The sequence below is a fragment of the Ochotona curzoniae genome, unplaced genomic scaffold, assembly GCF_017591425.1.
Source record: "Ochotona curzoniae isolate NIBS_2020 unplaced genomic scaffold, NIBS_Ocur_1.0 contig_883, whole genome shotgun sequence".
NCBI classification, from domain to species: Eukaryota; Metazoa; Chordata; class Mammalia; order Lagomorpha; family Ochotonidae; genus Ochotona; species Ochotona curzoniae.
In genome coordinates this window covers 61,639,382-61,653,379 of record NW_024466599.1, presented here as the reverse complement: position 1 = coordinate 61,653,379, position 13,998 = coordinate 61,639,382, and the positions used below count along the sequence as shown (strand labels likewise).

At 38.2% G+C, this 13,998-nt stretch overlaps 1 pseudogene; it reads left to right on the top strand.

The window, feature by feature from the left end:
• Positions 1-5,606: 5,606 nt before the first annotated feature.
• Positions 5,607-6,514, top strand: LOC121165383 (annotated as a pseudogene).
• Positions 6,515-13,998: the final 7,484 nt, after the last annotated feature.

Here is a 13,998-nt window from a genome sequence, read left to right as displayed (position 1 = left end):
CCTGCCTGGGCTCTGCTGCCCAACTCAGGTTGACACTCCCTCTGCAGGAGGCACAGACAGACACCTGGCCTGTGACATCTCAAAAAGGAGGTGCTCAGTGGAAGTATGCCATTTTAAAAATTAGGGGGAAGAGAATGGATAGGAAAGAAGGGAAAATAAGTTACAGAGGGGAGAGGGACAGAAGGGAGGGTGGACTAGGAGGTATCACTGTGCTTCTAGATCTGCATTGGGAAATATGTGAAAAAGTTTTCACCTTATATGAATGAATAAAATTATAAAAAAGAAGGGAATTATATCAAAGAATGTCTTAAAGGCCATGATGGGAAAAAAAGTTAAACTCATTCCTGATTATTCCTTCACTGACTGTTGAATAAAGTAGCTATATGCTCAGAACGAAAATAAATGTATTTTGTTAATCCTGTAGATATTCATGGTTTTGTAGCTTTCATTGACTTATGATCATTCAATACAATAGTCACAAATTTATGGACTTCTGAGAGACTCATTTCTGTAAACAGTCTTATGGTCATAGTGTTTTTCTCTCCAGGCAAATGACTTATACATCCTGCTTCATTTACTCCTTAAATTCTCTAGTCCTATATCTTTGAACATTGATCAAGAATATATATCTGACATAGTATAGAATTTTTTGAAAGTAAAATTCCTTCATTCTTTGTCATATTAACTTAGCTTGAAGCAGTTGACACAGCTGGACATCTCTGGAGCAAGGTAAAGGAGGGCATAAAAAGCTTAACATCCTGACTCACTAGATCAGGAGGGGGACGTAGGGATCTGCATTTTCAGAAATCTCCGCGGATGTTTCTTATGTACAGCCAGGGTTGGTAACTGCTTCTCCAAAGTGTTCCTTGCTTTTTAACAATGACCTTGAAGTAGGAGGCCAGGGAAAGAAAAACAGTACTTTATTTACTGTGCTGATTCATTCTTGTTCGCTCAGCTAAGACTTTCAGTGCAAGGTCTATGTACGTTGTCACTTTGCTTGATGAAATTCTTAAGATATAAGAGGATCAATAAAAATTAAATGAACTCTTCCTCTAGGGTTTTTTTTCACTCCTCATTATTATTGGCAACATCTGTAGCAGAACAAACCAGCATGCAGGCGATCCTTAACTAATACAGAACACTTTGTGTTCAGAAAAGACAGTCAAAACTTCTCATAACTTGGTGACTTTTCACCTGTCATCATTTCTGTCTTCACTTCCTTTGTCTAAGAAACTGCTTTGTAGTATTTAAAAATCTACAGGAATGCCATAATGTCTCATAACCCTTTTATAGAGTTAATCTCTCTCCCACAGTGTTCATTCATTCACATACCTTTTCTTTATTATTTAACCCTTGTTTGATAGAGAAATGTTTTTGTATCTGTCTGTGGAATTAAATGTGTGCTCCCACAGAAGCACTCATGTTTTGTGACTATCCAAAACACAGTTTATCACTGCTAATACGTACTATTCTCCACACAATAACAGTTAAAATGCACATTCTTGAGTTTTGAAGTTTAACGGAGCCATATGAGACCCATCACATCCCTTGGATGTCATTTTACAATGAAAGAAAAAAAAAAGAATGAGAAAGTGAACCACTGAATAGTATTGTGATAAGTTCTAAGAAATCATAACTACAAGTAATTTTATGTACTCTCCATAGGTAAAAGTCAATGTGGGCATAACCCTTTCTTTTTTATTATATCTGGTCACTTTTGAGACAACAGTATTACTTACAAAAGCATACCAGAAAATATTTTCATGGTGTTTATCCCAAAGTCTACCTTCTAAATACTTGATCAAAAATTGAGGTAAGGAATGAGGCATGTCATGTGCTATAGTAGGTAATCCACTGTCTGCAATGACAGCATTCCATCCCATATGTGTCCTGGTTTGAGACCCACTATGCAATTGCTGATCTAGCTCCCTGTTGATGGCGAGGAAAGCAATGGAAGATGGCGCAAAGACATGGGCTTCTGCCACCCACATAGAAGACTGTGATGCAGCTCCTGCTTCCTGGCTTTTACCTGGCCTAGTCTCAGCTATTGATAGCATTTAGGCCATTTGGGGAGTGAAACACAGGATGGAAAATCTTTCTCCAGCCTTCCTTCTTTCTTTCAAATAAATGAAAAATTTTAATGTTTGGAGAGAAATGTGTGAAAATCAGAGGAAGGACTTTTGAAATTTTTCTCATTTGTAAGAACATAAAATAACTGTCTAAAATTGGCAGTATCAACTTTCTTTAGAACTTGGAAACTGATCAAATGCTTTCAGCAATCCAAAGGGCATTTAATCAAGAAAAGTGGCTGAATCCTAGCAAAAAACAGAGCACATTGGAGCATTTTATTTTTCCTGTTCTCATTCTCATTTTCTACCATTTTGGAGTAGCCTTGGACACTAGCAGCATGAGGTTTGAGCTCCTTCAAAGCCTCTTTTCCAGAAAATTTGTCATTAATTTGCCCTGCCTTGTGGTTCCCTAGAAGATGTCATAAGCAGTAGTACCTTTATTTGAGGTAACTCAGGGGCCACCCTATGTGAAAAGTCTTTTACTGGAGTCATGTGTTTAAAACAATTTCGTTAATCAATTCACTTCAAGAATGTCTGTGATGGTAGATAACTCTTGGAGTAAATGACAAGCTAATCAAAAAGTTTAAAAGGGAAGTTCGGAGAAAGTGATGCCTCCAGTGCCTTTAAAAACTCTCACGTATTTCTGTAACTTTTAAGTCTCTACACAGGCATAGGGCTTTACACAAGCCGAAAGTTGTGACATAAGGAAAAACCTGAGAGAGCCCTGAGGTCTCATCTCTGGGCAAGCTGCTGATTTGTGCAAACGGGAGGTAAAGACAAGATGAGTTGTCTACAGCATAGTCAAGTATGGAACGTGTGTCCTAACATACAAGCTGAGCCCCTTGGCAAAGACAAATTTCTTAGTTCTAAGCAGAAGAAATCTGTGTAATTTTTATCTAACTGCTGCACAGCCAAATCAGCAACTTCAGAGTGGCACACAATAAAGATGACAGAATAGAATTAGTCCATAACAATCAGTACACAACAATAAACCCTGGTGATGATGAAGCATCTATTCTCTGGGGTTGTCAAATTATATTATTTACAATGTTCAGTTTTGAACAAAAATTTGTGAGGGAATTATGAAAAAATGGCCCACATACAGAAAACAAAATCAACAGAAAGTCTCCTTGAGAAAACCCACTCAGATGTTAGGCAAAAAACTTTAAACAAGCTATTTTTAGTATTTCCAAAGAAATACAGGAAAGCATGTTTAAAGAATGAAGGACTTGGTGAATGCAAGATGCAGGACTGGGAGTGGGTCCAGTAGAGAAACAGTGGGTTGCCACTCTAACTGGTGAGCATGAGAACCAGGACTGGGGCAGGCATGGCTAGAAGAGAGTGACACCTGCTGGGACAAGTATGGGCTGGGTGGTAGGGCTGGTCGGGTTGAACTAGGCTTCAGTGCACAAGTATGAAAGCTGAATGGGATGTGGGATATACTGGACCTGTCTGCTGTGTACACTGGCAAGCATGGGAACCAGAGCAAGGGTTGGACCTGCTGGGGGTTATTGCGAGTCGCTCTGACTAGGGTGCAACTCCCACTGGTTTGTGTGAGAGCCTAGTATGTGGTTGGTAGGCTTGAACTGGACGATAACACCCACTGGTTTGTGTAGAAGACAGGGCTGGAGGCAGAAATGACCCAGCAATTGCAACCACCAGCATGTGCATAAGCTGATTGGGGTGACGGACTGTGTTGGACCTTGTATTGGTAAGCACACACAAGAATCTGGTCTGGGATCATCTCAGATGAAGTTTCTTTGGAGATCCCTCCAATTGAACTGCTGATCTCAGAATCCCAATCATGAAGAGAATAGCAGGTTCCACGGTCTGGCCATGGATTGTATGTGTCAGAGCTGGGTCTCCTCTGGCTTAGTTGGAGCCGTGGGCAGCGTATCCGGGTGCATATGGAGAATATGCCAGTATATTGGAGTCTGCAGAGTACACTACATACCATAACAGTAAAGAGACAGAACAAATTGCTCAACTACCACAGCCAAGTGTTAGCAGTGAATATCTGGGGAAACGGAGACTCTAAGGTGGACTGTCAACCAGTGGATTCTGGAGAGATTTCATCGTGCTTGCAGTGGCAAGATCAACAGTAATTCAGAACTGCTGAATTATCGGAACCTCTTGAACAGGACGCTCGGAGCATGCCCCACATTGGGGATTGTTGGATGGTATTGGGTGACTGTCCTTTATCCCACAGTATAGAGGCGTTTGGGAGGCTGGGTGTGGCTTCTCTCCTAATCCCCTCCCTATTTCCTCCAGATACAGGAAGAAAAAAAAGAGAAAGTGGAAATAATGGTCACACCCACCTTCTTGTAGCCATCCATCCTCATCACCCTAATCGACTATGTAAAAATCAAAAATAAATAAAATGAAAAAACAGAGTGAAGGAAAGTATGAGAGTGCATATCTCGATATCCTTAAATAAATGTTATATTTTCTAAGCACTAAATAAAAATGCTAGTATTAAATAGTGTAACTGGGGGAATGGCATGGTGGTATGATGGGTTAAGCTGCCTGCAGTGCCAATATCCCATATTGACAACAGTTCTCTGGAGATTTGATTATCATTACCCCACTGTGTATCTTTTTTTTTTGATTTATTTAATAGTAATGTAAAATCAGATATATATATAGAGAGAGAGAAGAGGAGAGACAGACAGGAACATTTTTCATTTGATGATTCACTCCCCAAGCGGCTGCAATGGCTGAGCTGTGTCGATCCGAAGCCAGAAGCCAGGAGTCTCTCCAAGTCTCCCACGCGGGTGCAGGGTCCCAAAGCTTTGGGCCATCCTCTACTGCCTTCCTAGGCCACAAGCAGGGAGCTGGATGGGAAGTGAGGTTGCCAGGATTAGAACTGGTGCTCATATGGAATCCCAGTGCGTGCAAGGCAAGGATTTAAGCCACTATGCTACTGCGCCGGGCCCCTCATTGTATATCTTGAAATTTGGTATCATGATGCCTCTGGCTTTGCTTTTGGTGGTTAATATTATTTAACTAATCGGGGTCTCTTGTGTTTCCACATGAATTTCAGCACTTTTTTTTTCTAGATCCGAGTAGAATGTTGTTATTTTGATTGGATCACATTGTAAGCTTCTTTGGGTGGTATGGACTTTTTTTTAAGAACTTTTTTTTTTTTTTGAGAGGCAGAGAGAGGAGAGACAGAAAGGGAGATCTTCCATTTGCTGATTTACTCCCCAAATGATTTCAATGTCCAGAGCTGAGCTGATCTGAAGCTAGGAACCATGAGCTTCTTCTGGGTCTCCCATGTGGGTGTAGGGATACAAGGATTTGAGCCACCTCGGTTGGTCTCCCAGGCTACAAACAGAGAGCTGGATCATAAGTGGAGCAGCTTGGACTCAAACCCCATAATGGATGTTGGTGCCACAGGTGAAGGCTTAACCTACTTCACAGAGCTGGCTCTGTGGACATTTTGTTGAAATAACTCCTTCCAACATGGAAGATTCATTTATATTTTGTAATTGTCATTGTAAAGCTGTAGCTGCCGCCACCACTGCTGAGCAGAAGATGATGGTTCCTCCTACATATGTCGATCTGGGAAGGTAGGCCAGGAACATATTCACCAAGGGCTAAATAAAGCTTGATTTAAAAAGAAAGTCTGAGAATGGATTTGTCCAAGAATGGAGTCTCCATTTCCCCAGATATTCACTGCCAACACTTGGCTGTGGTAGTTGAGCAATCTGTTCCGTCCTCTGTCCTGTTATTGTAACAAGTTCGGGCTCAACCAATAAGAAGACTACCAAAGTGATGGGCTGCCTGAAAATCAAATATATGTGGACTGAGTACGGGCTGACGTTTATGAAGAAATGGAACACCAACAACACGCTGGGCACTGAGATCACCATGGAAAATAAGCTCACATGTGGACCAAAGCTGACCTTTGATTCATCCTTCTTGCCTAATACCTGGAGACAAATGCTAAACTCAAGACTGGGTGCAAGCAGGAGCACATCAATGTGGTCTGTGATGTGGATTTTGACTTTGCTGGACCCTCCATTGGGGTGCCCTGGTGCTGAGCTGGCTGGCTACCAGAATGAAGTTTGAGATTGCGAAGTCCTGAGTCACCCAGAGCAACTTTGCGTTTGGTTAAAAGATCAATGAATTCCAGCTCCACATTAATGTGAATGATAGAACAGTTTGGTGGCTCCAGAAGGTGGACCAGAAGCTGGAGACTGTGGTCAGTGTCGTGTGGACGGTGGGAAATAGCAACACTGGTTTTCAGGATAGCAGCCAAGTATCATATCTGTCTTGATGCCTGCTTCTCTGATAAAGTGAACAACTCCAGCTTGATAGGATTAGGCTACGCTCTGACTCTTAAAGATAGGTATCAAGCTGACCCTCTCGGCTCTGCTGGATGGCAAGAATATCAACACTGGTGGCCACAGCTTGGTTTAGGACTGGAGTTTCAAGCATAAATGAATATTGTATATGCATTTAATTTTAAACTATTTTGCAGCATAACTAACTTTGAAATCTAGTGTACCTTTTGATGTTGTCTGTCTGGGATGCAAATATTGCTCAGTATCACGTTAGACCTCCAAGTGAAGGATGACTTAGCTTCCAGGTGTTAACTCTGGCAGAGGTATCGGAGAAACTTGAGTCCAAGGAAAAGCCCTCAAAGTCACAGACTGGGTGCCAGGGAAGAGTGGACCTAGTAAGTTTGGCAGAGATGCCAGGATTGTTCCTTCCTTCTTTCCTTCCTTCCTTCCTTCCTTCCTTCCTTCCTTCCTTCCTTCCTTCCTTCCTTCCTTCCTTCCTTCCTTCCTTCCTTCTGTGCTGTAGGTATTAATTAGGTCCATTTGTGCATAGTGTAGATTAGATTAGTTTTGTTGTTGCTTTGTTGACTTTTGTCTAGTTGATCTATCCATTGGTGGAAGTGGGGTGAGGAAGTCCCTAAATATTGTATTGGAGTCTGTGTTTCCTCTTATATCCAGTAATATTTGTTTAAATAGCCTGTAACCCTAGCATTGGCTATACATACATTTACTATAGTATATCTTCCTATTGGGTTGAGTTCCTATTCATTAAATAATGCACATTTTGTAACAGCTTGTCTGTGTGCCCTATTTTGTCTGGTATTAGGATGACTACTCATGCCCTATTTTATCTATCTTAGCATTGAATTTCTTTTTCCATCCTTTGACTTTCAGTCTGTGTGTAACTTGCTAGTGAGGCTATTTCTTGCAGGCAGTGAATAGATGGTTTTTGCTTTTTATAATCAGTTCAGCCAATCTGTATCTTTTAATTGGAGAATTTAGGCAATTTGTATTCAAGATTGTTTTTGGTAATTAATGACTGTGTCCTGCCATTTGACCATAAATATTGCTATTGTGTACTTTGGCTTTCTTTTGTATTTTACTAGGAAATGTTCTGTCTTCACGTTATTTCCTTCACTTGTTTTGTTTGCTTTTGGAAGGTGTTTATTTAATCTTAATTCATAAACAAGAGCTTTGCAGTGTACAGTACTTGGAGTTGGCAGATTTTTTTTTAAGGCTTGGGAATATGTCTCTGCATTCTCTTGTGGTCTATAGCGCTTCTCATTAGATATCAGCTCTCAGTCCAATTGGAGATCCTCTGAAGGCAATCTGGCATTTCTCTTATGCACAACTGAAGATATTTTATTTATGGTTTACTGTTGAAAGGTTGACTGTAATGAGTTGTGGTGAAGCTCTTTTCTGGTCAGATCTGTTAGAAATTCCATTGCTTCCTGAACTTTTATGTTCTTTCTTATTCCAAATCAGGAATTTTTCTGTTGTAATTTTACTGAATAGCCTTCTAATTTCCTGATTATACACAGGTGAGTTGTGACAGCCTGTACTAACCTTGTTAAGATGATGCTTTCTCCCTGTTCATTGCTGGGAGCCATTGTAAACAGTGGGGGAAGCACGCAATGTGTTTTTGCTTCATGGATTTAGGTGCACACTCTGCCCACCTCTTCAGGCAGGACTCAAATCCTTGTGATCTTTAAGGTTATCCCTCAGGCAGTATCACCAGTGGCAAGGGCTGCAGTCTCCTGTCACTTCTCTTTAGGAAGATGGCATCCCCTCCTGATGTTGATTCTGATCGTGGGGGGAAGTGGAACTGAGTAGCACTACCTGACTCTGCAATGGTACTATGCAAATCTAGGAAATGGGACAGAAGCAACATGGCTTCCCTGCTGTAAGCCTGGAGAGTTGCTCAGATCCCACTAAGATCCCCAGCGGGAAGGGAAAGTCTGTGGGTGACTGTGGGATTCTCTCTCAGCTGAAACTGTGAGCGGTAGGACACACATATTTCTTCCTATCCTTGTGGTAGTATGACAGTGCAGCTGGCTGCAATAGTGTCTCGGTTTTCTCTCTTCTTGTCCCATGGACTCTTCATTGTTTTTCTCTTTTTTGCTGAAAATTTCCATCACTTAGGCCTCTGGAGTCATGGTCCTTCCGTTGTTGTTTTGGTGCCCAGAGCATCTGAAGGGAGTGTGGCTATACCATATTCATTTATCTTGTGTCTCCTGTTAATACTAATAAGCCTTAAAAAAAACCTCATAGATCATCCTCAGGCAATGACAAAAATCAAACATTTAATTACAGACAATTTACAAATAAAGAATAAATAACACATGTAGCTATAAATACTTTTATAATTCAATAAGAGAGAATGCTGGTGAATCACCTATCACTATTGAAGGTGTCAAAGTGGCAACAAAATAACCTTAGGAAAGGTAAGAATAACAATGATTTAGGCTAATTAAAAGGGGAAAAAATAAATATTTAATGTCTTTAATCAAAGAGCTAGCTGTTTAAAAATTCAATAAAAATACTAACCTTTGACAGAGCTGTTACAAATGTGAGCATTAGGAGCGAACACAATAGTTCAACTGGCCAATCCTCTGCTTGCAAGAGCCAGCATCCCATCTGGGCACCAGTCCATATCCTGTTGCCCCACTTCCCATCCAGCTCCCTGCTTATAGCCTGGGAAAGCAGTGGAGGACGGCCCAAGCATTGGGACTTTGCACCAATGTGCTAGACCTGGAAGTGATTGCTGGCTACTTGCTTCTAATTGGCTTAGTTCCAGCTGTTGCAGCCACTTGGAGAGTGAACCAACTGATTGGAGACCATTTTCTCTCTGCCTCTCCTGATCTTTGTAAGTCTGCCTCTGCGATAAAAATAAATAAACCTTCAAAAATTTGATTACTAGGAATGTAATTTACAAAACCAATATAATTTCAAGTACTATAAAATACTGTATTATAGGAGTGTATGTAATATTATAATAAATTACAATGTTGAATAAACAGAGTTTCTAGGGAAATATTAATGACAAAAATGGAACCAGGGCATAAAATCTAAATAGATAAATGGAATGGGATGAAAATAAATTGTCAATGTAGCTAGTTCTATAAAAGACATTAGGACTTATTGATTTGGAAGAAAACTTACTTCTTAGATAGTATTTGTAAATGTTCTAAGGGATTTTAGCTTCAGTGATGTAGCAGAGTAATTGAATTTGTATTTTCTCCCTTTCCAGATTCCAACACATTAATATTAGAACCATGATTAAAAATGCAAATCTAGTAAATCTGTAAGAAAAAAAATATAATATGAGAACAGGTAGCATTGGAGTAGCTGAAAACTATCAGCTTGTATTTAGAAGATAGAGTGATCCTATAGGGAAAGCAATCAGTATTGGCAGAGCAGAGGGAAATTAAGATCTTAAGACTGTTAGGGGAGAAAATGAAGACACGCTCAGCTGTTTGTCCTTTAGAACTCAGGAAGGACCTAGGATCCGGGAAGACAGTGGGAGGTTTGGTTTAGTGCTGAATATCCGCCGATTTGTTGCATGTCCATAGGGTAATTTCAGTAGTTTATGTCAATATAACCACCTCAAGACAATCTGTTGTAATTCAAGAATAAAGCCAGAGACTGTCTGAACTCGTGTGCAACACGAGAGATGTTACCAGGCATCAACAGCACCAATTTGATTGAAGAATTGACAGCTAAAGCAGTGGACATTCTTAAAAACTAGAACACAAGGCCAAAGGATTTGACAACAGAGTGTCAGCCACCTACCAGTCCGATGGTAAAGCATAAGCATTCTCAAAATCTTTGCCTCTCATATTTTGATTTTAAGAAAGTATGGGTTTTTGTTTACAAAATGATGGGAGAAAATCAAGGAAGGCAGGGTAAGAAATCAGGCATTGTTTTCAGAAGAGCAGTAAAGGAAGTGTGCAGATGAAAACTGTATGTCAGAGCTACAAAGAAACACCAAAAACCTGTTTTAAGTCAGTGGAAAAGCTGTTGGTAGGCCTCAATGGAAAAAGCTTTAAAGAGTGGAAAGCATTGAGAAAACTATGCTAATACAAAAAGTTAATGACAGAAAAAGTTACATTAGGAAATATGCATGTTTATTGTACTCTGTTTCAACTCTAAACAATACACAATCATAAACTCACCAATTGATTTTGTTGCATTTATGTTGAGAACCAGAGGAAGGGAGAGTGAGGGGGATGCATAAAAAGTCCTTCCCAAAACTGAGATAGTAAATAATGTGTACATTTGATAAACAGAAAACCAACAGTGTAAACAATTATATGGAAATATGGAGATGAACACCAGAAGAAAAAAAAACAACTGAAAGATGAAAATACAGATGAGGCAAAGTGCATGCTTGATTATTTGACTAGAAGGCATCTGACTTTTTTATGATTTGATGACATATGTACACTATATAATACAAATAAAAATAATTCAAATTAAGGAAATGAGGAGAAAATGTTTCAGAGCATTAAAGTAAGAGGAATATTTCTGAACTGATTTTATGGAGAAATCCTCTCAGAACTTAAAAATGATAATGCAATATAGAAAACTGCACATAAATATCAGCTATGGATGTGAATCCTAGCAAAATATTAGTGAACATTATTTATGATTCATAAAGTAATGGTACAAAACAACCAAGATAAGTTTCATCCTGGATTCAAAGGATTTATAATCTGAACAAAGAAAAATAAAGTAGTTTATTCTTAATAAACAGTAAATAAAATTAAGCATCCATTTTTTATTAAGAGAACATTCGTATTTTACTAGCTAAATAATAATATTTCATTGATATGACAAGAAGTCTGCATTAATCATTCAATATTGGGGTTAATAATTACATACTAGAAGAATTACCTAAAATTAGGCAAAGATAATCATGATTATCTCTATTGTTCTGGATATTTTGAGCAAAACACTAAGGCATAAAAGGCATAAATGTTGTAAATATTGGAAAGACAACAACTCATTTTATTTGTAAATGTTGTCTATCTGGAAAACCCTTGGAAATAAATTGAAAATCTATTAGGATTCAAAGTGAGTTAATGATCTATTATGAAACAAATATACAGAAACGAGTAACTTTTTAATATTAATAGTAACTGGTTGGAAATTATAATTAATGTAAATATCATAATTATAATCACAAAAGTACTTAGGAATAAATAAAAACAAACATAGAAGAGATGTTTAATGAGATAGAACAAATTTTTTCTGGAGGGTTTGATCTGCTTGTGTATGGCCACATAAATCAACAAAGTAACAATAATTTAAATGGTGATTCTGAAACTTTTTGACTTCAGCATCTTTTGGCCAGAAGTCACACAGGGTCACATGCTTTCTTCCTTCTCTGCTGCTGTAACAAATGACCACAAACCAGGTGATTTCAAACATTCGGAATGCATTCTCTCACAGCGCTGATATCTGATGTCCAAAGCCAAGGTGTTGAGAGGACTGTACTCACTGTGAAGGGACTAGAGGGGCTGCTTTGTACTGCTTGTAGCACTTAGTGATTTGAGGTTTCTCTGTCTTCTGGTCAGATGAGTCTGGTCTCTGCCTATGTGGTCACACTGACTTTTTCTTTTTGTGACTCTGTCTCTTAGATTACCCCCTTGATAATCAAAGGTAATCTCTTCAAGATACTTAACCTAAGGATATCTGCTAAGACTGTTTAATCTGAATAAATAGCATTTACAAATACTGAGGATTAGGATTTCATGATCTCGTCAATTAGGGAGTATTTTTGAGTAGCCATTAGTCAACAATAATATCGTAACTCATTCAACCGACTGATTTTGATATAATTATTTCAATGATGGTGAAAGTTTATGAAAGCAAAGAAAAGATGCAGGATTATGTGAAGAATATTTCTCATAAAAAATGTGTATAATTTGATACATCAAGAAACAATAGTATAACTAATTTTAAAAATATTCTACTTAAGCATGCCATGTCAAAGTTGAGTAATACATAACTTTTTAAGTAAAATATGCATCTGGAACATACTATAACTGAGACATATTCCTACTTTAAAAGCATTTATTTAAATGTCTATTAATAGATATAAAACTTAACTATACATACACATGTTTATTTTGCATTTTCTAATCTATTACTACTTAAGTAAATGGGACTAAAAATAATGATTCTCACTACCCTATCATATGTCTTATTTAATCAAAGCTAAAATAGCAATAATATAATTCTTTTTGGACGGGAGTCTTTCACTTGCGAATTTGTCCAGATTTCCAAAGTCTAGTCTAAAAGAATTGAACATGTAAATGACCAAAGAAAGATGAGAAAGTAGAGAATAATTTTTCTATAGGATATTGAGATATATTCTAGGACAAAATAATTAAAAGAAAGATGTCATAGTGATATGATATTGAATAGATTAACCCTCCTAGATCCAAGTAGGAATTAAATCCAGGAAAAGATTGTGCATAATCACAAGCACCCCCTCCCTCCCTTCCTACTCATCTTTCCTTCTCTCTCCATGTCTCTATCACACAGCCCTTTATATTATATATAAATGTGTGTGTGTGCATACAGTGATTTCTTCTTGCTGCTCTAATAAACTGCCACAAATATAGTATCTTTTAACAAGCAAATATAGTACTTTACAAGTTTAAAATGGATTAAGAGGGCTGTCCTTCTGGGTGTTCTCGGAGGTCGTTTCCCTATCTTTTCCATGTTTTGGAAACTCCTACATTTTTTGCTCACTTCTACTTTCTCCATTTTCAAAACCCACAGTATATTGTCTTTAAATCTTTACCTTTCTCTGATCTCTACTTTTGTTGTCTTATCTCCTTCTCTGACTCTAACCATCTTTCCTGCCTCCTACCTGAACTTTGGGATTACCCTGGGCTCACTCTGATTCTGGCAGTTTATTTTGAGTGTTGACTCTTGTAGGCAATGGTCTGAACCACAAACCCAGGAGTTATTGTGAGGCAATTTGTAAATGTGGTCAAAGTCCATAGTCAATAGATTTTAAGTAAGGGAGATTATCCCAGATAATCTGCATGAGCTTAATTCAGTCAATTGGAAGACGTTGAAAGCAAAGATGGAAAATGAAACCTTTAAACAAACACATTGTAATGATGGGTAAAATGGAATAGCAAGTTAAGAACTATATGCACAATGTATGTAATAAAATATTTTCAACATTTTTATATGAGGTCTTCTACAATGAGAAAAATACATACTAACCAGAAGAATAGTGAATAAAGATTAGTGTAAGTAATTAGGTGAAAAAAGAAATGAAAATAGCCCATCTAAAAACAAATGCTAATGTTCTATTATATTTGAATTGGACATTCGGTATTTAGTATTAACAAAGTATTTGAAACATGTAATTGGTCTTGAGTAGTGTCTTTGCGGGGTGCATCAGCTTCCTTTAACTTGATGTAGCCATTCAATTTCTTAGTGCTATTTGCAAGGAAACAGGGTTGACAACGTTTTGTTTTGTGTCTGCTTTCTTTTCCAAGGAAAGGACCTTGATGACCTCATTTGGTCTCATGATTGTTAACACTGATGGTTACTAGGCAGGTGTTTCCAGACAGCTCTCCTGAATTTGAAACTACCTGTCTGTGTGGCATTTGATA